The sequence below is a fragment of the Myotis brandtii genome, unplaced genomic scaffold (genome assembly GCF_000412655.1).
Source record: "Myotis brandtii unplaced genomic scaffold, ASM41265v1 scaffold113, whole genome shotgun sequence".
Lineage (NCBI taxonomy): Eukaryota > Metazoa > Chordata > Mammalia > Chiroptera > Vespertilionidae > Myotis > Myotis brandtii.
This window is the reverse complement of record NW_005353887.1, coordinates 1,063,895-1,091,523: the sequence shown is the minus strand read 5'-3', so window position 1 is coordinate 1,091,523 and position 27,629 is coordinate 1,063,895. Positions and strand designations below refer to the sequence as shown.

At 33.6% G+C, this 27,629-nt stretch overlaps 1 protein-coding gene and 1 pseudogene across 1 annotated transcript in view; one reads left to right on the top strand and one right to left on the bottom strand.

Annotated features, from left to right (window-relative positions):
- LOC102256539 (serine-rich coiled-coil domain-containing protein 1-like) overlaps positions 1–27,629 on the top strand; it is a 972,873-nt gene that overhangs the window by 15,182 nt on the left and 930,062 nt on the right. The gene's annotated exons all lie outside the window — the stretch shown is intronic.
- LOC102255334 lies at positions 20,989–21,328 on the bottom strand (annotated as a pseudogene).

Sequence of the window (27,629 nt, the reverse complement as noted above, 5' to 3'; positions counted from 1 at the left end):
GAGTCTACTAAGATGAAGATAGCTTGGTTGGAGCCACTAAGGTGCCTTAGGAATCAACTGATTTAACCAAATTGTTCATAAGATAAATAGTGTTGTATTGCATATATGGAATGCAGTGCTGCTAAAAGAGATATCCCTTAGAGTTGGCTTATTTAATGTTGCTTAGTAAATTGTCTTTGAAACCCTGTTTCACATTGGATGCCACATTATAGGTTTTGAAAAAGCCCCAAATCTTTATTTAGCACACTAGCTCAGAAATAAGAATTTCTGGTAACTTTACACAATTTATTTTCTTTATTAAGCAACATAACTAAAAGTCTTTCCAGAATTGAAGAAGCATTATTGATAACTGATATTGATACAAACTCACTAATACTAAACATTTTGAAGTAATGGTTTAAATAAAAGTGATTTTCAAAAGTCTGAAACTAAAATAATGGTACCATAAATTCTACTACTTACATTATTGTAAATCATTAAAGGCTTTTTAATACCTTTGTTAGGACAAAAATATCTACTTTTAGCTGTAGAGTCTTTTTAAAGCAAAGATTCATAGAAGTTTATAAGGCCAAGATAAGTTTTTAAAAAGATCAGAGAAGTGTTTTTGTTTTAAAACTATTAAGTCAAATATTGTAGTAATTATCATATGTGGCATTTATAAATTTTATTTAGTTTAAAATACAATTAGATTTGCAAAGAATAGAGAAATCACGATGTGTAGAAAATATAGAAATTCTGCTGTCTTTTTTACCTCAGTGATTTGCACATTGTAGATGCTCAGTTGGTATCTATTAATGTGATTTTTATTTAAAATATAGCCAGACATCTTTGGAGATATAGGTACATATCAGAATTTTTAAAACAAAAATTAGTAAATTTAATCTTTTTCTTAGAGGAAACCAAATACCTTTAATTAATACATTTATTTTAATGGACAAAGTTTTGAAATCTTTAATTAAAAAATTTCCTTGCATTTTGAAAAATGCATATATTGGATACTGTTCTTTTGAGTGATTTAACATGCAAATAGACAATCTAAAGGACAATAGCATAATATATGTATTACCTGCACTATGAGCAACATGAGCTAAAGTATATCAACAGGCCAGGTAAAATATCAGAATACCAAAACAAAAAATACAGTGTGAATTGTGTGGTTCAAGACCTGTGTCATAGAAACATTCATATATTTACACATTTGTATATGTAACTATATATTTAATCATGCTGTTCAATTTTGTGTTTATGAGTGTACCTACCTTAGTAAAGATTGCTATTTATTATTGTAGTCATAATAATTCTGGACATCTTTAATATGTTTTTTTGAATTTCATTTTTTGCTATCTGCATTTTCATCTAAAAGGAATTGTAAGTTTACAGTTAGGGTTTTAAAAGTGTGTTGTAGTTGTTTTTTTGTTATTTGCTTTTTAATCCTCACCTGAGGATATGTTTCCTATTTGTTTTTTAGAGAGAGAGAGAAACAAACAAACACATTGATCTGTTGCCTCCTATAAGCACTCCAACTTGGTATTGAACTCATAACCTAAGTATATACCCTGACTAAGAATCGAACCTGCAACCTTTTGGATATTATTATTATTATTATTTTTAATGAAAGCAAGAAAAGACAGTTTCAGAGAAAGGAAGTGTATGAATTAATTCAAAGTGAGTCCCACAAGGAGACTTCCTTGAGGAGAAAAAATAAAAGCAACTTTTCTAAATAATTTACTTTGATCTTGGCATTATCTGATTTTTATCTTTGTACATTCTAATCTAAAATCTAAGCTTTTAGATTAAAAAGCCTATGGATAAGCCTTCCATATTTCTTTTGTCACATTTTCTTGAATTCATGCTTAAATTACTCTTCTGGATAATTTTATGAGTAACTAATATGCATTGTGTTTCAAATACAGGATTATAAGTTTGTTTAATACCAGACATATCATTTCTCTTTTGTAAAATTTATTGTTTTATAATGCATATAAATTTTTATAATGCATGTATGACCAGTTATTTTTAATTATAAAATATCAAATGCTATCATTTGTACTTTGATAAATTAAAATATATATTACTGAACCTACCCAACTTTTCATCTCTCTTTAGTCTCTGAATCATGTTGTTATGGTCATGCTTTGGCCACAAATGAGTCTTGGAAGAAGATGTTAGCAGTGATGTTGGTTAGATATATCTCGAGTGTTTTAAAAAAACACACACCACATACATAGTAACAAAATTTAATAGGTATAATACTCAAATGAGGGATCTAAAGTATTTCTTTACAGTGAAATACATGTTATAAACTGTGTAATCTGTCAAAGGAATAATACCAGCTATACATGTTTACTTAATTTTTAATGTAATTTTACATTTTTGTGTTTAGGGTTTTTTTCCACTTATTGAAACATCTTGCACGATAATAATAATTTGAGAAAAATAGAGTTACAATAAAAGGAGAATAAGAAAATTAAGATGAAGTCATGGGTAATGTTGTCACACAAAATATATACTAGTATTACCACACTGAGTGGAAAATGTTACGTGGTATGTTCTACTAGCATATGTGAAGAAAGAAACACAACCAGTTACATGATTAAAATTATAAACTATCATTCAGTCAAGCAATCAATGCATTTTTTTCAAAGGCAGGGGAGGGTTGGGGGGGGTTACGAGATCAACTGAAGCACTTGTAAGCATGCATATAAGGATAACCAATGGACACAGATACTGGGGGGTTGGGGGGGAAGTGAGGGCATGTGCCAGAGGGTAGGGGAGGCCAGGGGGAGGTCAATGGGGGGAAAGGAGACATATGTACTAAGGTATTTGTAATACCTTAAACAATTAAAAGAAAAGAAATTCTTATTACTAAAATCTGAAAGATATTTTGCTCACATGCCTTCAACAGCAATTTCTTCAGCAGCTACTTTCAGTACAAGTTGGTAGCATCATGCTCAGTAGAAGCAGTTCTAAATGGTGACACAGCAGTTTAGCCAAAGCTCTGAACTTTATGAGGATTTCGCTTAATCTAAAACAAATTTAGGTCCTTGTCCATAGTTCATATTCCTGTGATACTTTTAATGTTGAGAACAGTTAAAGTACATGTTATCAAGCATTTTCCTCAGACAAGGTAAATACCGTAGAGCCTAACAGAATACCCAGTGTTCAGCACTGCTACTTCCTGATGAGTCCTCCAAAATGAAACCCTTGTGTAACTGAAAGATAACTCTTCTACAAATAGATGTGATCAAAACACCAATTAAATACCAAATAGCACACACTGTTCTATAAAGAAATAAGAATTGGGGTTTTGGAACACCTACTCTGTAGCTATTCTTTTCCACAATAAACTAGAACACGGTGACATCTCTGTGTAGGCTGTTACGGTAAGTAGCAGCCTCATAGTGGCCAGAGCTGATGGGAAACATGTGCTTGGCTAACTTGTATTTTAATGACTATGAAATAGTATTTTAATGACTATGTTCCAAACAGGTAACAGCAAAATGTGTTTTAGCTTTCTTTCCTTTTGGCTTTAACTCATTTGATGAATTAGGATGCATCACTCACTATCTATTTCTCCCATTCTTTCCTTGGCTCCTGTGTTAATCCCAGGAGTGGATTGTGTATAAGGTTGAGCAATTATAGCTGGAGACCTAAATTGATGGGAAGAAAAACTGAATTCCTATAATGAGCTATGCTCTTTTCCTCAGCTACATCAAGTTAATCCTCACAATAACTCTTAGAATATTTCATCATAAAGATCCATTAAAATTTTTAATAAAATTACAAATTCACCTCAAAAGAGGAGGGCCATTTGGGAGACAGACACATCCACATTAGAATTCCAGCTTTGTCAAACTGTCCTTGGGCAGGTATTTCACTCTTTCTGAGCTGACTTTCCTCTTTTGTAAAATGACAATAATAAAAATTATCTTAAAATGTCATCCTACATAAATGGACAACATGTTTATATGTAAAGTGCCTTTCACAGTTGCCTAGAATAAAACAGGAGGCTAGTTCAAGTTGGTTACTTCTCTTAAATCTTAGTTTTAATTCCTTGTCAAAGAGTTTGTCCTATCATTGATTATTTTTCATAGTCCTTAATTTCTTAATGATTCATCACTGATATGTATTATTTTTAAATATGCATTATTTGAATTTTTATTATCTAAATTCTGTGTAACATTTTAAGTGCTTTCTTCGTATTTATTACTCAAAAATTAATTAGAGCACTTGGCTTGCAACAAGTGGTACATTTCTTTGTGTTAAAACCAATGCATTGAAATGCACAAAAACATTTTTTGCGTTATTAGTCATATGTCCAAAATACTATAACATATTTAAAATAACAATTTTTCAGAGAAAATACATTCTTGTGAAATACTTTAAAACTTATTAACTCAAATTTTTAATATTCAGAGGGAAGGCAGGCTGTCACTTTGGATTAAATTTGATCTTAACAATTTGCAGCTGAGTTACTTAATTGAAAACACATTTTACTTAGATATTATTCTTTGATTAAAAGAATGTAATGGTCATTTTCATGGTTGAGTGAAGAAATTTTATATTGTTCTTGTTATTTATTTAAGAAATTATATCTAAAAACACCTCGGGCAGTATCTCTTGGTATATGTCCGGATGCAAATGGGAAAGTAATGGCCCAATTAGAAATTAATTAGGTAGTTGCTAAATTATTTTGAGTTTGATGAACAAGCAACATAAAATTCTGCAGTGAGATAGAAACTCCTCCTGTGCCTATTAATTAAGGAGATAATTTTCGTTATTAATTTTTAATGGATTATAGCACAGCAGAGCAGAGATGAAACCCTAGTGGCTTTGCTAATATGAATGGTAATATACAAATCACAACATTCACACAGGGAAAATTATAAAAATAAACTACATATTTTTACAGCTTTGGTATGTCTGGGTCAGAAAAAGTATGTGTAAGGTATCTTCAATTTGAGTGTTTAAAGCTAAGAAATATATGACACTTAATATTAGAATTTCAATATAATAGCTAGAAATCTTGACTCTGGGAAAATCTCAGACAACAACCAGACTATGTAAACTTGAGCAAATTATTTAATCTCTCAGTTTTCCCTTCTTCATTTCAAAATGGGAAGAACAAAAGTATCTACCTTATAAATTTGTTGTGAGAAATAATATGTTTAAAAAGCCCAGTAGAAAGCTCTTTCTCATCTGGCATATATAATATTCTTAAGACCTGTAGCAAATACCACTTTTTATATTATGCATGATAAAATATGACACACCTGATTAATATGAATCCAGTCTTGAAAATTTTGATTATTTCTTTGTCTATTAATGGAATATCTCAACCTCATTTTCAAGTATAGTATTTCTCAAATTTTAACTATAGAATGCCACAACACATGCAGTTAATTTTGTGACCCTCAAGTATTTCAAAATTTATGCAATTGTAATATTAAATGAAATGATGAAAGAATAACAAATGACATTTTTTGCGTCTAAGGGCCAATTTAGTGAGTTACATAATAACTTTCAGATTTGAGAAAATTGAAGCTTTGGGTAATAAAATGTTACAGGAAGTAGTTGTTGCACCTGGACCAAAGTTTTTCTAAGTCTGAAGGCTCTGTGTTTAATTTTTATGATTCTTTTGACTAATAAAATTAATGTATTAAAATTTAAAAATCACAGCTACATAGTAACCTTTTTTTTTTTTTGGAAACTGGCTCTTTTTTTTCTATTGACTTTTCACTTACCTGCGTAGCTTATATGTATTTGCCTTTGACTTCATGCAAGAAGCTAAAATTAACTGATACTTACTTACTGAAGCACCTGTGATATGCCAAGGACTGGTCTAGGCACTAAGTTGTGTTTTTGCTTGTTTTTAAGCAACAATTTATAAGCACTTGGGATGATCTTATTTAATTCTATCATCAAGCTTCTAGAAAGTACATGTATTACTATTTTCAGTCATGGACGAAGGGATGAAAACACAGAAAAGCGTTGTCATTGGTCCAGGATTTCAATCTAGTTAAGTGGCAGAACTAGGGTTTACATTACACTGTTTTGACTTGATGCCTACCAAATATTTTCACTATATAAAGCTCTCAATGATGTTTAGTTCCTAGGAAAAGCAATTATAATAAATGTGCACAATGTTCTACTGTAATACACTCTTTGGGTAGCAAATGTAGTAAAGATGAAAGTGTGGTCTTAGTTATTACTTTGGTTTTGATCAGCTGTTGCCTTTGCTTTTTTTATTTCTGCTTTCAAAGGGTTAGAGTATCTGTTATCTTCTCAGTAGCCATTAGATGGCAGTAGCGTTCTGAAAATGACGATAGTAATCCTATAAACATTTGCATTCAGTTTACAGTTTACAAGTGATTTCAAATATGTTATCTTCTCATCAAATTATCACAATAACACTTTGAAATAGGTGTTAATATATCCCAAGTACAGTGGAGGAAGCAAATACTATATAATTAAAATATTTATTGCAGTTCACACAGCTAATATTAACCCAAATCTTAACATTAAATGACGGGTTCTTTTCACTATCTTTCTAGACCTTGATGCTTCTAATTCTAATACATTAGGTTAACATATTTTCCAAAGCTTTTGAAAATTATAGTAACATCTTAGAAGAAGAGGAGAAAAGGTTTGCTACATGCAGACATGCTTAATGTGGTGAAAAATAAGGACTGCTAGCCTAAAGGGAAAAGAAAAAGCAAAAAGCTTTGAAAAGGAGACAAAGTCATAAAACAGAACAGTGTGGGGTCATTTAATGTAGGAACACATATCTCCATCTCTGTGAGCAGGGCATGAAGCATTACTATATTGCAATATATTACTCCATAGCATTTTAAAAATTGTTATAGCCCCAAATCATCAAGAAAAAAAGTTATATTCTGCCTACTCTAAAATTGTAAGCTGTATAATTCACTTTGGAAATGCAGCCATCTAAACTGTTAGTTTTACTCATTAATATGTTATGAGAAAATAATCCTAATTCTTCAGAAACTTTACCCAGAAGTATCATTTTATAAGGATTCTGTATAGCAAAAATGTGAATATATTTTAAAGATCATTGAAAAAAATTATATAATTTTTAATATTTTCCCCATATTTCTTCCCCCAAGTTCTTATAAATGACTGAATGGACATAAGAGGGGTTGTGTAAAAATGTTCACTAATTGTTGTCTTTGAAAAAGCAATGATTCCTTTATGGCAGTGGTTCTCAACCTTCCTAATGCCGTGACCCTTTAATACAGTCCCTCATGTTGTGGTGACCCCCAATTTCATTGTTACAAATTGAAAATAATTAAAGCATAGTGATTAATCACAAAAACAATATGTAATTATATATGTATTTTCCGATGGTCTTAGGCGACCCCTTTGAACGACCCACAGGTTGAGAACTGCTGGTTTATGGTTTATTGATAGGGTACAGGAATCATGATATCACTTAAAAATAAGATTATACAATTGTCAGTAATATCTATTTTCAGTGTAGATATTTCAAGATTTTTATGGTTTTTGTTTATTTGTTGTTTTTACTTGACCACTTAATTGATTAATAGGTTAATACATTAATTTAATATTGAGTTTTTCATATCAATTTTTAAAGTATTTGACTTGTTCAAAATAGGACAAACACATTATTTTTTGTATTCAATTTGCTGTTTTAAATGCTGCACTTAAATGGCAGAAGAATGGACATAAGTGGAGGAGAATTCCAGATAGTATGAAGTTGACTCCTTCTACTTCTGCTCCCTGTGAATATTCAGTGTTTTAAAGGCCTTATTCAAGTTCATGCTGTTATTTTGTAGTACAAACAGGCCTGTTAATAAGAAATTGGCTAGTTTCATTTATCAAGTACACACTGCAATTAATTATTTTATTTTTCATATAAGTAACCCACAGAGTAAATCACTTGTATTTGTGGATTTAAAAGTGCCTCTGCTATTTTGCCCCTCAGACTTTGCTATACTTCAGGAAGATTGCTTAGCTGCAAAGAGGGCTCTTAGGTAGAATAGTTTTTAAGACCTAATCAACTATAGTTGAAAAATGTTTACACATTCTGACCTAATTTAATATTAAATGACAGCAATTTTAATGAAGTCACAGAATTGACTTGTAACCTGCTATTGTAGCATTTTCCACCATTATAAACTCTCTTCTGCTGTGCAAAAGGTCAGTCAGTGGCTCCAGTGCAGAGGATAGGGTCAATGGAAAAGATTTCCTTCATTCAGCATGGTTTTTCTGGGGCAATTAGAAAGAAAATATGTGTCTCAATATAAAATTTCATGGCCTCTAACAATTATGTGGTGACATCTCCAGACAGTTGCTTGAGTAATGCCAACTACATCAGCTGTCACTATCAAAATGAACAAGTAATTAAGAAAGCAAATGCTGGTCTTTGTTCGGAAGAAGTAGAATATTTATGTATTTAAAATTGTACACCAACAAGAAAAATAACCACTGACGTGTAACATAATTTTCTACAGTGCCTTAGGCAGAAAAGAGAGAAGTAATAATGAACATTTCACACTATTATAACAAATTAAATTATAATTGTACACACTAAAAACAATTACAGAATTTCTATTCCTTGGATTATAAAAATTTAATAGCATCATTTTATCAGGTTTTACTAAAGCATTTGCCCCTTTTATATATATCTTGATGAGCCTGCAGTGAAATTGGGGGTTCCTTATTCTTATGAGGACCACCTTTTCTATAACAAAACATCTTAGTATGCTAGGATAACTTAAATACAGACATATTTGTCAGAATAATTAGTAGATTTAAGTGATACCATGATAATGTTGGCTCCTCAAACCTTTGATAAGACCTAGCTCAGTTTATTCTTTACTGAGGTTAGGGGAAAATGTTACCTCCACTGAGCTCTGGTCATTTTGTGGAGAGGGAAGAACAAAATAGGATTTATTAAGAATTTGAATTTGGTTTAAGATGGACCTTTTATTTTGGGAGCCTGATTGAGATTGGGTAAAGATCAATGTATTATAGTTTAAGAGAGTAGGATTGGCAGCAGCAAAATAAGGATGTTAAGGTGAAGGATTTTATGGTGTTTATACCATAAGCTAACTGTTGATGTTTCCTATTGAAGAATTGGTGAGTCTTTGGGGAAATCCTATTAATGAACAATAAAGTTAATTAGAATAGTTAAGTTATTCCAGTAAATACAATGAAAGAGTAAATTGATGTTCATAGAGACAGTCATCTACCCGTTTGGGGATTGGTTTTAGGTTTGAATCTCCGCATCGAGGGAGACAGAATAATAGGTCAATTTTAACTGGAGACATGATCAATCCATATTTTTACTACTGTTTGAGGTGACACAATCACATACAAAGTTGTTGTCTAATCAACCATGACAGTCAGATTTTTCTTTTCCTTCTGCTGAATGGGCTTTTCTCGACTAGATCATTGATGTTGGAGCAGTTGGATGATATCATTTAAGACTCTGGAGATTATACATCTGAACTGCAACACAAACAGTAAAAGAAAGGTTCTGATTAAGGTTTTCTATTCACTCTCAGCCAGAAGTTGAGTACACAGATTAAACAAGAGATAAATCTCACCCCCATGCTGAGGTTGTTAACCAGACTACCAAATTTTATGATGTCTGGGTAAGAGGACAAAAGCATCTCCAGCCCAGGCCTCAAATGGATATCTGAAGAAGGTTTCTGTAGAAAGAGGAAATCTCTCCTGGGCTAAAATATTTTAATACTTTGTCTAAACCTTTCTCAACATCTTAACAATGGTACAGTATATAGGAACAGTAGTTGAATGATAGATTAAACCAGCTTGTCATTGTAAACTTGTCCATATTGCAAAATGATTAAGGTACCTAAAAAGTCTCTTTTGTTGTTGCTGTGAGATGCTGTCTCCTAAATAAACATCACTCGTATGCATTGAAAGATCTGGGTTCTCTTTGGATATCTTGGGACCGATAATAACTTGGGTCTGCTCCCTCAATTACAACATTCATAATTAGAAAATTATAAAAAATGCATATTAATTGGGGAACATAATGTAAAAATATTCTAAGGAATATGTAAGGAAAGTCATTGCCATTTTGCCAGGTGGTTCTGTTAAATAACGTATTTCAGTGATTTAACAATTCACATTATTTCACACTTTAATATCTGATATTGATATGTTTATAATCCTATATAATAAAAGCCTAATATGCTAAGTGTCCAGTTGTCTAGTAGTGCTCTTGAAAAAAGTAAGTGTACTACTAAGGCAATGATGATAAGGACTAAGTAAACATAAGATATATTCATGGGAAAGAGATACTTCTATGGGCCGCAGCAAGTGGGATAGGCTTGAGGAGAGGTTGTACTTGTATTTAAATAAATTACAATAAAGTCTGGGGTGGGGAGGCATTCTATGGGCAAGAATCAATATAAAGAAAAGTTTAAAGACATAAATATTTAAGTACATCTGAAAATTAATAGAGGGTTACACCAATTTTGTGAAAGCAAAGATTACTTGGGAATTATACATAACAATTTTAATCCTATTATTTTTTGTCAAGTGTTTTTAAATAGTCAAAAACAAAATAAAACTTTGGTTCTGAATTTCCTACAAAATAAAATATTAAATGTATAAACATTTGAATAAAGGAATAGTTGTTCTTTTTCAATATATGACTCTGCTGATATATGTGAATAAAAATTGTCATAAAGTATTAACCAGGGGAATGAGTTTTATGTATTGGATCTTGGCAATATACTTTTCTAAATAACTCTGTACTTCTATTACTAGCAGAATTCTTTTCAGGTTGTTCTGAAAAATGAAATGATCTGAAAAAAATCTAGATAATTCTTTTAAAATATTTAGAAAGCATTTTTATGAGAGAAGAAAGTTATATATTTTCAGAAAAAAAGGTAAACTTTACGTGCAACCTTTGAAAGTAATTATTAAAGTCAATTTTTTTTTTCTAACCAGCTTGTGAATGTTAAGAGCCATTTTGTGTGTCCGGTAGACAAATATGTGTTCATATTTTTTATCCTAGTGAATTCTAATATAGATATTTTTCTTAGTTCAGCTGCTTAGTTCTTTGAAGATTCTTTTTCTAACCATGGAGAATTAGGACAAAAAGTATTAACCTCACTAAAAAGAACATATTATTTTAGAAAAGGGATATAACTTAGATATATTCTAACCAACAATATTTATATATGAGGACATTCAAATCGATGAGTAAAATAACGTACTCTCATCTAAATTGCAAGAAATAGAATATGGAATGGAACACTTTGAATTAATTTTAGTTATATATGGCTTAATAAAATTAATGCATATTATAAATTAAAATTTAAGTTGAAGCTTTAAGTAACTGTGAGTCTCAATAATATACTATGAGGTTTTTCTATGGCACTTTAAAAATTTGTGGTTGACTTTATGTAACAAATATAATTCAAGCTATAATGATGATTTTTATGAACATTATTCAACACCCAGTGGAAAGAATTTCAAACAAAATTATAAGCTAGGGTATTTCTTTAACAACTCTATGGTCCTAAGTGTATAGGTAGATCTGAGCTTCCAAGTGTATTTTTAATTTGATTTTAATTATATTCAGTAATATATATTTATATGTGCTAATTTTCAGCTTAGAGGCATGATGAGGTTTTTGTTATTCTAGTATAAAGCAAACTATACTCTTAATGATTAGAATATAATGTTAATCAGCCCCATTTTCAATCTAGCTTTTATTATAGCCACCAGGAACAGAAACTCATTTCTGCAAGAGGCATACCTGTGGTTTGGTTGTATTAACCAGATCTTTTTGTACTGACTGGTCCTGCCTGACACAGTGCAGAGATGATGCTCATAGGTCCTAAATCGAGCAAGTGTTACAGATGGATTTGCTACTTTATTTTTTATTTTTTATTTTCTATTTTCAATACTCCTCCAGAGATGAATAAATTTACTAAAAACATAAAAGCTTTAGCCTATTATGCAAAATGCAAAGTTGCTTTATTAGGCAGAATTTCACAGCAGAATCTGTCCTTTTTATTTTTTACCTTCTACATTACCATCTTACCCTTATCTTTCTTTCCAACAACCAAAAAGGAAATGCTCTGATATACTTAGTGAGTGACATCATTATATAAGATACAAATATTTATTTTCAACATACTAAACATTAATTAAACAATATGACAATCTGGAATGTCAACCCGATGTCTTAAATGAACGTAACTGAGAATGGTGCATCAAGGTTGCAGCCAAAGAATGTTGTGTCCTAGGAGACATACTTTCTGACACATCTTATATGTACTTACTTTAGGAGATGCTTTGTGTTTACGTGGTTTATCTATAAATGTCTCAATGGTCTTACTTTAGGCCTTTGAACTTATTCTCACACATTTGGTCTTTTATTATAAATAAGTGTAGCCTCCGATACCTGCATAGGAATAGCCTCTGGTAGATGTTATTTAGCTTATTATTTGCAAAATTGGACAGATACTAAATATAACTTAAATCTCTCTCCTAATATCAAAGTTATCAGGAAACTATCTCATGAGAATTTGAAAATTAATAACAGAAAATAAACATTTTAGATTTTGTGATTATGAAAGATTAGAATAATTAAAACCTCTGAGTGTAAATATCTTTTAGGAATATTTACATAGAAGCGAATTTGTGTGTAGCTAAAACAAATCAAATTGAACTCTATTTTGCTTCTGTTATAAATCAGAATTTTATTTTGTGCATTGAAATAGAGTTAAATAAATAGTTATTTTAAAACATGCTCACAGAGTGTAGTAAAACTGAGTATATATTCTGTTTTCATAGACATGCTCTGTGCTCTCTTAGTTTTGAACAGAAATAGTTGTGTGTGTGTATGTGTGTGTGTGCATGTATGTGTATGTGTGTGTGTGTGTTAGGGGTAGGTGAAAGAGAAATATAAGGGGAGGGGAAAGAAGAACTATTAGAGAGAATTAAGCAATGAATAACTGAATACATAAATTCATTATCCTATATAATAAAAGCCTAATATGCTAAGTGTCTGGTCATCTGGTCGGCCGTTCAACCAATCAAAGCATAATATGCTAATGATATGCTAAGGCCGCTCAACCACTCACTATGATATGCACTGACCACAGAGGGCAGACAGTTGACTGCTCAACAAGTCGCTATGATGTGCATTGACCACAAGGGGGCATACAGTCAGTGGGACATTCCCTGAGGGCTCCTGGACTGCTAGAGGGCGCAGGTCGAGCTGAGGGACCCCCCCTCCCCGAGTGTACAAATTTCGTGCACTGGGCCTCTAGTAAAATATAATAATAAAAATATGTTATAAAAATATTATACTTATAAAAAGATTAAGATATAATTCAATTATCCATAATGATATTTGATTGGAAATCTCTAAGAATAGTTATAGATCATGAGGCATTTCAAATATGTTTTATAAAGAAAAATTATCTGTAACTACATATGCTTCTCTAACCATATCATGTTTGTTACAAAGCAAATTCTATTTATCAGAAATTTGCTAGATTAGTATTTATTTAGTCAAAGTGCTTTTGGATGAAGAAAAGTAATGCACTCATTTTCATTCACTCAATTGCTTTAGAGAAATAAAAGTCATGTAGAAAATATAGTACTAATTATTAATTATATTTTCCACTGGGTACACTTCCAAAGAGGGTTGCAATTTGCATTTTTCTTTGTATAAATTAATAAGATTACAGTTACAATTTGGACTTATTTATGCATTAAATAAATTTCTGATAAATTGTAAAAATGAATATTTACATATTCAGTTATATCTAACATTTGAACTTCTATTTCAGATGTATTCTCTTTAAGGAAGAAAGTGATCCCAACTATGCAAAAAATATTTTAAAAATGTAAAAAGTAGGTAAAAATCATTTGTGACAATGTCAAAATCTATTTTCAAGGATATTCTTGCCTTTGTGTGTGCAGAGTTTATATGCATTTAAATCTCTAGTAGAAACTCTGAAATTCATCAAAAAGGAAATCAATTCACATTATCTTAGTAATCTTTAAAAGCATATGTAAATTAAAATATATCACATAGCTAAGTCCAATTTAATTGACAGTTCTCACTGCTTCTCAGGGATTTGAATATTTAAATATTTTAGCAGCCACACTGGTTAGTGTTTTAGGAATAGTACTGCTTTAGAAGGACAGCACACTCACCACCTGTGAAAGCCATACAGCAAGTTTTCTTTTAAGATCTTTTTCTTACAAAAAAGTGTGTGATTCCTATGTTTATGTGTCAAACACTATCTTTTCTCCAGAAGATAATATGTGAAAGCCTATAATAAATAATAAATGTGATGTGTGCATGTAATAACTGACTAATGAATAACAAGGTACCTGACACACTTGTTTCAGAGAACTTCAATAGGAAAGCATTTGCAGGATTGCCTGAGCTAGCAAAGAATTTGAAGGCATTTCAGTACTTCTGTGATAACAATTTTAACCAAAGCAGAAATCCAAGTGAGCAGTATAAAACATTAGAAATGGAAATAATATTTTTCATGTTTTATTGCATTCATAAATCTAAATTTAAGCTAAGTAAAATTGTTTAAGGAGAAGATGATCTCTTTTGTAGAAGAGATTATGAATAGAAAAATAGAACTCACAGAATTTGTTTTCATTTTAAGGAATTATGTTTATGGACTTTTAACTTTATCTCTGTAATGCTGGCTTAAAGGAAGAAGGATTTACTAAAAGCTCACATTTTAATAGTTTACATTTCCTTGGCGGGAGTGATGGGTGGAGGACTGGGATAAAAATAGTGATATTGAGGGAAAGCACCCTGGCAGCTGATTTTTCTCAGGTCAAACAACCAAAGTTCTTCAAAGGTAAAACTGATGGCTGCTTTTAATTTCACAAGAGGCTCAGTTTACAGAGATGAATACTTCATGTTCTTTTTACATCTTTAGCCCAAAGGAAGTAATGATTTCCTACAATGCACACATTTTTTTATCTCAGCCCACGCAAATATTTAACTCTACTCTCCAGTGAAATTAATGTAAAAATAGAGGAAGAAGTGGAGTATAATCATAAGAATCCGAGAAATGTTTAAATGATTAGATGGGTAACATTAGTGAGTCACGAGCAGAGCATTTTGTGCCTGAGAAAAAGTAACAGAAAACAATTCTCCAAACTGCAACCATCAAGCAAGTGTTATATAAATTGATGGTAGCGAATCATTTGATGTAGTTTATAAAAACAAAACCCCCCGCCCTTGAAAAAAAGGACACATATGTAATACCCTTTGTAATACTTTTAGCAAAAAAAAAAAAACAAATAAAAAAATTAGCATTTTGAAGATAAAAAAAACAACAACAACAACAACAAAAAAAAACCCTTCATTTTAGGAATTTAAGTTAACCTGGCTGTATATTCACATCGACAATAAAAAAATTAGCATTTTGAAGATAAAAAAAAAAAAAACAACAAGAACAACAAAAAAAACCCCTTCATTTTAGGAATTTAAGTTAACCTGGCTGTACATTCACATCGACAGATCTGATGACTGGACCTTAAAGTAAGGGTAGTGACAAAAAACACTGTCATGACAACATAGAAATAAATGTCTACTGCTAACAGCTTAGTTAGGGAAGGAAAGTAGGCCTTTACTTGACATCTCAGCTGTGAGTGAAGTTAAAGTTACATGGTTCTGACTAACTCTGCAAAGGAATTAGTATGGTTAGAAAGAATGAATAAAATAAAGGAACATACATGATTCATCTTTAGATGCATTCTGTAAATCTTCAGAAAAACTGCCCAAGAGCTTGCCTTTGATAGGAATAGAACACTGGAGAGTTCAAGTGTGGAGCAAGTCTCCTGCTACTGATAGCTCCAAACATAATAAAGTAATGAAATCCATGTCAGTTTCCTACCCCCTGTTACAATGTTTAAGGTCTTTGAATCCTGTTGACTGTGATACTTAGGTAGAGAGGGGAATTTAGCAATCCTCTGGACATGTCCATAGACACTAATGAGGTCCCCCTGGCATCCGTGATGGCTCTGCTGAGGACCAGCCCAACTTTCTCATTCTAGAGCCCCCAGATCTTCCCATGGGTCTGACAGTCATGGATATTACTGGAGAATAAACACATTGTGGCACATAATAAGTCATGAAAATGGCGTATTAAAAGAGCGAATGATATTTATTTTTCTCCGACTGGCTTATTTTGCGGAGAAAGATAAATATCACATGATCTTACTCATTTGTGGAATATAATGAACAACATAAATTATAAACAAAAATAGATCCAGAGACATAGCAGCATGGAACAGACCGTCCAACCTCAGAGGGAAAGCAGGGGTGGTGAGCATCAACCTATGAACCAGGAGGTCAAGGTTCAATTCTCGGTCAGGGTACATGCCTGGGTTGCAGGCTCCATCTCCAGTGTGGGACGTGCAGGAGGCAGCCAATCAATGCTTCTCTCACATCATTGATCTCTCTCTCTCCCCCACTTGCTTTCTCTCTGAAATCAATAAAAATATATATTTAAAAAAGTCTCAATAAACTCATAGTACTATAGCTTACTCAGCTTTACTAATAGGTAATCATTGTAAAGAAGCAAGAAAAATAGCAAATTTATACTTGTGAAGAATAGGAAGAAATTCAAATTTACTAATATTTTTGTCAAAGTTTTCTGCCAACTTTTGTAAGCTTTTGTTTAGTCAATAATAACAACATAATGGAGATTTAAAAAAAAACATCCTAGTGTTTAATATTGATCCATTCAATTTAAAATTAGTTAACTTCTTAGAAACAAGAAAATATATAATATAGGAAACAGAAGCCATGTTTCTCCAAAAGAAGCTTTATTTCTGAAGGATTCGGTTCTCTTAAAATTTATAACCTGTAATTATTATTTATTGAGGAAGAAACTAATAAAATTAACACCAGTATAGTGCTTGTTCTGTTGATGGATTGTGTGGAATGTATCTCTTGAATATAAGCTTAATGGGATAATAGGATTGTAATATTCTTCTACGTTACTACTAGGCCACTAAAAATTATTCCTTTGGCTTGTAATTATGTTTGAGTCTTTGCAAGAGGGTGGGGAACATTAAGTGATCGCAGATTAGCAGTGTTTTATTTGTGCATATCATAAATATGACAACATGTTAATTGTTTTTCACTTAAGCTGTGTAATTTATGGCTGCCACTGATAATGATACTTAAAATTTCAATCAACATTAATATTTTCTGCTAGGCAGTAAATGATAGAGACTCATTATATAGTTAAAATATTCCTTGTTAATGACTGCTTTGAAATAGTTTAAGATAATTTTTTTAGAAACTATAAAGCTAAACACAAGGACTATTTTAATTTTGTAAATTTGTTTAATTTCAAATACTTTTTAAAACTTAAATGGATTACAATGTTCCTAATTTAAGTCTAAGTACAAAAATTTCAGTATCCAGGATCTCATAGAGTAGTAGAAAATTACATTTTCATTTACATATAAGATATACTTGACAGAGGTCAAGACTAAATTCATATAAGGTTCATAATAAAAAAATCTATAGCAGTTCTTACCAACAGGATTGTGTTTTTACTTTGTATACCTGCACAATTAGTTATACTAAGGGAGATGCCCTGCCTTGATTAATGGGATTATTCATCAAGAGTAAATGAAAATGTCCTTTTCTAGAAGCTAATTTGCCTTACCTTTAAAAAAAATTTAACAAACAACATTCCAAATAAAAAGCAGATAATTATAAATTTGCTGTTATGAATCTTCAGCAGAAAACTATGTCTCGAAAGTATGTCTCAAGCTAGAAGATACAATTATGCTTAGCCTAGCAATGATATGAATATTGTGAATCAAGGGACATTTTTGAATACCACTTATATTTCAAAAAGAAAAGCAAAAACTGAGCTGAGAATAAGAGCTTATAGCTAGAAGAGAGTTAGAAATCATCTAATCTTTAGTCTTTAGTTTATGAGACCAAAAATATTGAGACCTATAAATGGTTAAAATCAGATCTATTTAAAAGAATCAAATTTTCTGACTCTAAATCTCGTATGGTTATACCATAAAAGATGGATACATCTGTCACTTATAATGCCATACATATTTAGAAAATTATGTAATGGAGATATTTATTGAATATAGGTGAACATGTTTATATTTGTATATGTCTCTCTATATAAATGAATAATATAAATATACTTCTATCTACATATTTTTTGAAACTTGAATGCTAATTGACATTCATCATATTCAGAGATAGCATGATGAGATAGGCATACAGAGGTGGGAGAAAAATCTTTAAATTTCCCCTTTTACTTACTAGGTGGCTGTCTTTGGAAAATTGGTTAATATCCCTGAATCCATTTGCTTTCTCTCCTGTAAAATGGGGATAATGAAACCAAATTTGCTGGTTGTAGGAAAGGTTAGAGATAATGCAGATAATGTAGTCAGCAGTCATTTTATATTATTCTGTTTGTATGACACATCAGCACATTGAGGCCAGCAGACTGTTTATGTCTCAATATAATATATCTAATGTACTAACGTGATTTAAATCTGAAAAAATATACTACTGATTACTTGGGTACATAAGTACTAGAACTGGAAATATTTTGTTTGAATGTATGAAAATGATCTTTGGTCATTGAATAGCTAGTTGTGATTTAATGTCCAAAAGGCTTCATTACTCTTGGATAATTGTGATAGGAATTTTTTGTCAACAGTAAGTAAAAACATGGACTTTGCAATCAAAAAGACTTGGTTTAAAGTCCTGGATTAGCCACATAATTAACTGTATGAGCATTTTATTCACAGCTCCACATTTCTGTGTAAATAAATAAATCCTATATAATAAAACATAGTATACAAATTGTCCCCTCGACTGGAAGTTTCTCCAGGAGTTTGTCCAGGAGTTCAACCAAGGGGCGTGGCTGGCTGGGGGAAGGGAGGGAGGCCTCAGTTGGCAGCCAGCAGCCACTAGGGACCCTACCAGTGCACTGGGCCTCTAGTAATTAAATAAATAAGTAAATTAAATAAATAAGTAACACAACTTTCTTGAAGAGGTTGTTGTGATGGTTAAATGAAATAGTACATTTAAAAAGGTTTTCTCAGTGCTTGATACAGAAAACTCAATAAAGTTAACTCCTATATGTCATTATCATTGTCATTACTAATTCAATGGCCCTTTTAACTTCTCTTAAGAAACTAAATTGGGAGTAGCGGGGGGGGGGGGGGGGGTTGATGGGGGGAAAGGGAGACATGTATAATACTTTAAACAATAAAAAAGAAAAAAAAGGAAAATAAACTTAAAAAATCTTTGCACAATTGCAGAAATGTGAAAGTTATGGGCAACTGAGTAGATTGCAGTGCTTTTGGATAAATATATATAACCAGTGATCCCTTGGTATTAACATGGGGAGACAATAAATTGATCATTTAATTTAAATGGGTATCATGTTTCGTTTAGTTAGGATACTTTCAAAATCTGATTCACCCATTATTATATAGCTTTTTTTTTCTTATACAGGCAAATGTTGATATATTTCTATAATATTTATATAATTCTATAAAAACTACATACTTATAAATGACATTGTTAATGTAAACAAACAACAAAACTAAAAACTGGTTAGCACTATAATAGAGCAATAATGAAAGATGATGGTGGTAGGAAAAGAAAAGGAAGGGCTAATTCACATAACATAAACTTGTGGAAATAATTTAAATTTCTAATTTAAAAATTCAAATAAACCCAATAATAAATGCACTGGATTTATTGAAGGAAAGCAAGGTATTTCACGGTAGATCAATATCCCTGACCTTCATCAAAATTGATATTGTCTTTTAAAAAGACAGCTACAGAGTCCTACTATATGTATCTATCTATCTCTCTGTCATCTATCTGTCCATCTATCTGTCATTTATCTGTCTGCTGTCAAAGACCAAGTTGATTACACTCTGGTCCTAAATTATTAAAAAGGAATTTTTATTTGGGGCAATACAAATAACGAAATAATGGATTTATCAGTATGAGCATATTTGAAATATAAAAAATTATATTATGTGTGATTTTTTAAACTGTCATGCTATTGTCCATTAAAAATAACAAAAATACCTGAGTGGTAAAACATTATGCAGTTATCATTTCATTCCTATATAGTTTTGGTTACTGTCATTATCACAGAACTTATAAGAGAATATACTTTAAAGTACTGATCTTTAATAATTGATAAATATTGTCACATTCTTTTAACTTATTTGCAAAAGGCTATACTTCTAACACATCTCTACCCCAGTACTTATTGATTGGAGTTGAGTGAGGCAGCAGTGTATTTTGAGTCTTATTCTTCTCTGTTCCAAGACTCTTCCAAAACCTTCCTAATGCCGCGACCCTTTAATATAGTTCCTCATGTTGTGGTGACCCCCAACCATAAAATTATTTTTGTTGCTACTTCATAACTGTAATTTTGCTATAGTTATGAATCGTAGTGTAAATATCTGATATGCTATATGTGTTTTCCGATGGTCGCGACCCACAGGTTGAGAACCGCTGCCTTGGAATCTTTTCTTCTATATCTCCTAATTCTGGCTGAAGGCCACACACACACACACACACACACACACACACACACACACTGCAAGAACTGGGGTAACTTGGACTTGAGAATTTACTTCTGAGTACTGTCCAAAGACAGAGTCTATCCCTGAAGTCCTCAATGGACACATCCTTTCCAGCTTGCTGGACTGGATTTGATTGTACTCTGTGCAGAGGAATGATTTGAGTCTCCAAAAGATGTTGTTCCACAATAAAGATTTTTCTAAATATCTTTTCTTCTCTATGCAATTTGGGTTGTTTTATGTGAGTCTCACAATCTTTTCTACGTTTTATTCCCATTCTTTTTTTCCTTAAGATACTAACCTATGTGCCAATTGATATGGACCTAGGGGTACTTGATTATATGTTCACAGGACTATTTTATTTATTTTCAATAAGTTTAAATCCTTGAGGGGTACAGCATTACACAGATGCTGTGTCCAATGGCCTTAGCAGGAAGGTTGCTTTGAAATTTAGCACAAACCATGCCGCTGTTTCCACGAGTTATCTTTCCCCAGATTACTCTGGTTTTGTTTGGTTTGCCACCAGGAGTCACTGTGTTGTTCTTTGCTTTGTACACATAAGCACATCTCTTGCCTAGATAGAATTCAGTTTCATCTCCAGCATAAACACCTTCAATTTTAAGGAGAGCTGTGTGCTCCCTCTGGTTCTGGAGCCCAGCTTATAGCCTGAAAAAATGGCCTTGGACCACCACCTTCCAGGCATACATGCCCTTACAGAAGTCCTGTTCCTAGCAGGCCCTCAAAGGTCAGCAGCAGCAATCTGTTTACAGGACTGTTTTAAAAATTTCTCTTAGAATATCTTTGTCTTCTGTGTAGGCTTTGCAAATTCTTATTTACTCCAAGGTCATACGGAGACCTGGAATTAACATTTAAATCTCTTAAGACAAGGGATTTGCCCTATTTTCAGGGAGCTTTAGCTTTAAGAGGCAATTTAGCTTCAAGGGTTTTTTTGTGACTAGAGGGCAGTGGTAGTAGGTGAGAGAAGATAACAGCAGTTAGGTTCAAGTTGTTAGGGTTTGAAGTGTCTTAAAGAGATAGTTTAAAAAATTTTACCTTAGTCAAGGAATCCTTTATGAAGTTCATTTTGGCATCTGAGTTTCTTTTGTAGACTTCCTCAAAACAAGTAAAATCTAGACAATTGAATATTTGGGATTTTGCTTCCTTTTTGTTTTAAGGCTGTTTTCATATAAATAATTTTATTCATATTCAAAATTATCAAAATGTGTCTATGTTATTGTCTTATTTAGTCCGGGGCTGCTACAACAAACTACCACAGACTGAGTGGTTTAAGAAGTTTATTTCCTCCCAGTTCTCGAGGCTAGAATTCTAAGATCAAGGGTTAAACATTGTCATTTTCTGGTGAGAGCTCTCTTCCTGACTTGTAAACAGCTCCCTTCTCACAGTGACCCTCTCACAGTGGAGAGAAAGTGAGAGAACAAGCTCTCTGGTGTTTCTTCTTATAAGGGCTCTAGTCCCATCATGAGGGCCCCACCCTCATGACCTCATATAAACTTAATTATCTCCCAAAGGCTCCATCTCCAAATAACATCACATTAGAGGTTAGGGTTTCAAAATACGGATTTTGGGGAGACATAATTCAGTCCATAGCAATTATCTATGTTGAAATGATTCAATTTAGAACACCAGTGTCCAAATTAGACTTATTATGAAAATGCAATTATGAGACACCTGTGAGAGTCAGCAATGTTTGGTTCAGGTGCTTTTGTACCTTGTATCTATACTTTGGACAGTTGGCTGTATCTAATAGCAGATTACAGAAATCTCTAGTGGATGAGTGTTTGGAGATGAAACAGAACAGGACAAGCCTAGAAAAGTTCTCACGAGTTTCTGACAGGTGCTAAAAGCCAGAATCAATCTCTGACATGGTTAGTATGTGGCTAGAGGACATTATTTACGCTTTAATAATGTTTAACTGCCATTTGTTCTTTTTCAAGATGACAAAGAAAGGAGAAGATAAGTGAGGGTAAAGTTAAAGCGTAACGATTTGAAACATTGACCCTGGGCTACCCCTATAGGAATTTTACAAAGCTGGCATTTTACTCATAGCTATTTTATGTTTTGCCAACTTATCAAAATAATTACATCTTTTAAATTTTTTAACAAGTTTATCATTCATTTTTAATGTGGACACTAATCTTGGGTGCTGTTTGCTAATATTTGTACTTCCTATAGTAAACGACAAAGCTTTCATTACTATGATGTCATATTCTATGATGGAAGATTGGAACAGTATTAATGACATGTTCTGATACTAATGCATCCATGTTCTATGTTATTTGGTCACAAATAAAATATTGATAATCCAAGAAATATATTAAAACTAGAGGCCCAGTGCATGAAATTCGTGCACAGGGGTGTGGGTGTGTGTCCCTCAGCCCAACCTGCACCCTCTCCAATCTGGTGGGATCAGGCCTAAACGGGTAGTCGGACATCCCTCTCACAATCCAGGACTGCTGGCTCCCAACCACTCGCCTGCCTGATTGCCCCTAACCACTTCTGCCTGCCAGCCTGATCACCCCCTAACCACTCCCCTGCCAGCCTGATCGACGTCTAACTACTCCCCTGCCAGCCTAATCGACACCTAACTGTTCCCCTGCTGGCCTGATTGCCCCTAACTGCCCTCCCCTGCTGGCCTGGTCATCTCCAACTATCCTCCCCTGCTGGTCCGGTCACCCCAACTGCCCTCCCCTGCAGGCCTGGGTCCCCCACAACTGCCCTCCCCTGCCGGCCATCTTGTGTTCACATGGGGGCAGCTATCTTGTGTGTTTGAGTGATGGTCAATTTGCATGTTACCTCTGTATTAGATAGGATTCTGATATATCTATCTCAGAATTTTTGAATATTATAATTTTCTATTTTATATACATATAATATTTGAAAAATACCCTTATCAAACAGGTTAAAAATCATTCATGGACCTGTACAAATTATTTCTCATGTCAAAGGATTTGACTATTAAGCATTCACATTAAAGAGCTTTTCAGAGTGATACTTTCTCTGAGAAGACAGCAGCGGCCGTTCAGAAAAGGTGTTCAATGAATGTCTAAAGGGAAATTTGTGATTGCATCTATCAAGATCTTGTGGACTGAGAAATTTCAATTTACTTTGGAATGTGAACTAAAGCATGCTTATGCCTTATTTAGATGTACATAATTTCTGGACACTTTAGTGACATACATGTAGCCATGACTTCCATCATCCAGAAAGATTAACGGGGCTTAAAAAAGGGAGTGTTGTAACAAAGAAAAGATTTCTTCAGAATTATGAGATTTGTTAGTAAACTATGAAAGGTTAGATTCTTTCAGATAACTCATCCCTTAGGGAGAGCCCTAGAGGAAATTGGGAAGTGTGATATTGCTGCTGTTGTTCCCTTTCTCCTCCCTCCCAAACAGCATGGTGCTCCTATGGAAATATTGGGCTGTTACAGTGACTTGTTATATTTGGTTGAATGTGCAGAATGTTGCTATATATATTGATTTATTTGATTCGGTGCCTCTAGAGCCTGGACCAACAGTATATATTATTCATGGTTAGCTCCTGTGAAATTAGCACTTGTTTATGAATTGAGAACTTGGGTGCTACAGGATAAAATACCAACAACTTGGCTTGACATTTATGGTTCAGTATACCTTGGTCCCTGTGTGATTTTTATCTATTCAATTATACTTCCTGACTTTCACCAGCTCAACCAGAGATTGTAGTTATATGAAATTCCTCAAAGGCCACCCTTATTCTGGCTTCTATATTTTCACTTAAGTTGGACAGTTGAATTATCTACTTCTTTATTATCAAACCAAATCATACTCAAATTAGTTGATAATGCTACTTTCTATGCTAAGTGGAAATTTTACTATAGACTGAACAGATTCCAAAATAAAGGTGATTACTTCATATGAAACAGAATAAAGAAAGCAAAGGGAAGATGACTTTTTTTTTTTTTTGTAATTCAGAATCTTTTCTAATGATAGCAAGGGGTGAGCAGCCTAAAACCATTAGCTGCAACATATTTGAGTTATTTTTGTTATTTGAATCACCTATTGAAACTATATATTTGATATATTTTTGTGATGTGTAACTCATATGTAAAATTCTGAAGAGTGGGTTTTTCTAAAGGAGATAATTGAACAATTTATTTAGCTTCTTAAAAGTGAGGATGGGCATTATGGGTTTATATTGCTCCTCATACTTTGCAAAGTGAAGCCCATTAAATAACCTATCAGTACTATAGAACTAAATACTTATCAATTATGTCTCATAACCTGTGAAAGATTCTTCATATAGCTGATGTAATTTTTTCAACAAAGATTAATAATTCATTTGATACTTGTTCTTTTGTCTGGTCAGCCAAAAAGTTGCTGCCAAAAAGAGGACAGAGGAAAGGGAGAGAAGGAGAGGGGTAAGGGAGAGGAGGAGGAGGAAGGGGAGAAGAGGAAGAAGAGGGATTGGAGAGTGGGAAGAAGAGGGAAGCGGAGGAGAGGGCAAAGGAAGGAGGAAGAAGGAGAGGGAGGGGAGGAGAAGAGATAACATTGACTATTCAGTAACTACTTTTTGGTTGATGATATTTAATCTAGTACAAAATTTAGGGACTAAAAGATGTAAGAGAAGATTTACTGAGATCTTTGTGAAGAAAGAAAAAAAAACACAAACAAAAATACCTATAATACTTCCTCTTACTAGAACCTGAGGAGTAAACTGCCACATTTGTTTGTTTGTTTGTTTGTTTTGTTAATCCTCAGCAGAGAATATTTTTCCATTGATTCTTAGAGAGAATAGAAAGGCAAGGAAGGGAGGGACACAGAGAGAAATATCAATGTGAGAGAGACACATCAATTGGTTGCCTCCTGCGCACAACCCTGTCGGGGATCTAGCCTGCAACTGAGGCACTTGCCCTTGACTGGAATGGAACCCAGGACCCTTCAGTCCATTGAGCCAAATTGGCAAGGCTAGGGCAAAACCAGTACATTTCTAATGTTGTTGAAATCAAATAGCAATTATTCCTTAAAGTAACAGGGATATTTTTCTGTTTTTGTTCACTATTTCTTCTTCTGAGCCTAGAATATGGTATAGATTTAACAAATATTTTTTGAATAAATTATCTTTTTTATTTAATTAAATTACATAGGATACTATATATTTAAAGTGACTACTAAATAACTATTTCAATTTGTGTTAGTTTATAATTTCCATGCAGATTATAAACTAAAACGTGCATTATTGCCTTGATTTATATTGCATTATATGTAATAATAATCAGCATTAAAAACAAGCAAACAAATACCCAACTCAGAAAGTACCCAAGGCAAAACAACTTTGGGCTGATAAGAGAAGAAAGGTGGGTGACACATATGTAAACTCAATATACTTTTGTCTAATAAATGGGAACACATCTAGGAAAGTTATATTCAACATAGTTTTATTAACATATAATTAGAATATTTTCTCCATAAGTTTTAAAATATATTTTATAACATTATAATGTAAATTTATTAGTGGTTTTATTCTTGCTCCTTTGACAAATCGAGGTAGAATATGTTTCTTAACAGTTTATAATGTCGACATGCTTATCTTGAAAGAATGACACTAAAATGCAGTTTGGTTTAAGCAACCCTTCCCCTGAGGACATTATCTATTGCCTATAAGGAGTGCTTTGCAAATTCTTTGTATTCTACTAGAGGCCCGGTGCACAAATTCATGCACAGGTGGGGTCCCGAGGAGGGGGGGTGCGGGATGCGATCAGCCCTCTGGGCTAGTGGTGGCCACTTTTATATCGTTTCTTCCTTGCGGAGCATCTAGGGAGGGGAAGTGGCCTCGGTGCCTGAGGCTGACTTCCAGGAGGCCGGTTGCGCTGTTGGGATAGTGAAGGCAGTGCTGGTCCATCGGTGCCTGGCCCATTCTCCGGAGATTGGACCTGCAGGATACTGAGGGAGTGAGTGGCTGTCACTGAGCTGGTGGGCTGTCAGGACGGGTTGATTAGCTGAGTGGTGCTCTCGCTGTTGGAGTGCACTGACCACCAGGGAACAGCTCCTGTGTTGAGTGTCTGCCCCCTGGGTGTCAGTGTATGTCATAGCGACTGGTCGACTAGTCATGCCAGTCATTCCAGTTCGTTCTGGTCATTGGGTCATAACAGTTGCTTAGGCTGTTATATATAGACTATATCAATCATCTTCTTTTTCCTCCTTTTAATTATTTTTTTTCTGTGTTCTAGAATTTAGGATATTAGATTACAGACATTATGGGTTAAGCATTATTTAAATGATATAGGCCTTATAGTGCATGTTTTCCCAGAATGGATAACAACTATGATTTCATCTTGTGTTTGGGAAATTCATAAAATATTTGTCTGTACGTGCTCTAGCAAAATAGTTGCAAGGATCTTTCTAAGTTTGAAATGAGAAACATAACTGGGAAAATCAGTACATCTGCCAGACTATTATCTATCCTATATAATAAAGAGGTAATATGCAAATTAACCCTTACACCCTCACAAGATGGCTGCCTATGACCAGGCCAGCAGGGGGGTTAGTGAGGGATGACGTTAGGAGCAACCAGGCCAGCAGGTAAGGGGCAGTTGGGGGCAACCTGGCCAGCAGCAGGGGGCATTTAGGGGCGATCAGGCTTGTTGGGGGGGGATAGTTAGGGGTGATCAGGCCGGCACACAGAGGCAGTGAGGGGCGATCAGGCTGGCAGGGGGGCAGTTAGTGGTGACCTGATAGGCAGGCAGGCAGGTGAGCGATTAGGAGCCAGCGGTCCAGGATTGTGAGAGGGATGTCCGACTGCCGGTTTAAGGCCGATCCCCAGGATCGGCCCTAAACAGCAGTCAGACATCCCCCGTGGGGTCCCGGATTGGGTAGGGTGCAGGCTGGGCTGAGGGGACACCCCCCTGTGAAGAAATTTTGTGCACTGGACCTCTAGTATGTGTGTGTGTGTGTGTGTGTGTGTGTGTGTGTGTATCTAATCTAATAAAAGAAAAACATGGTAATTAG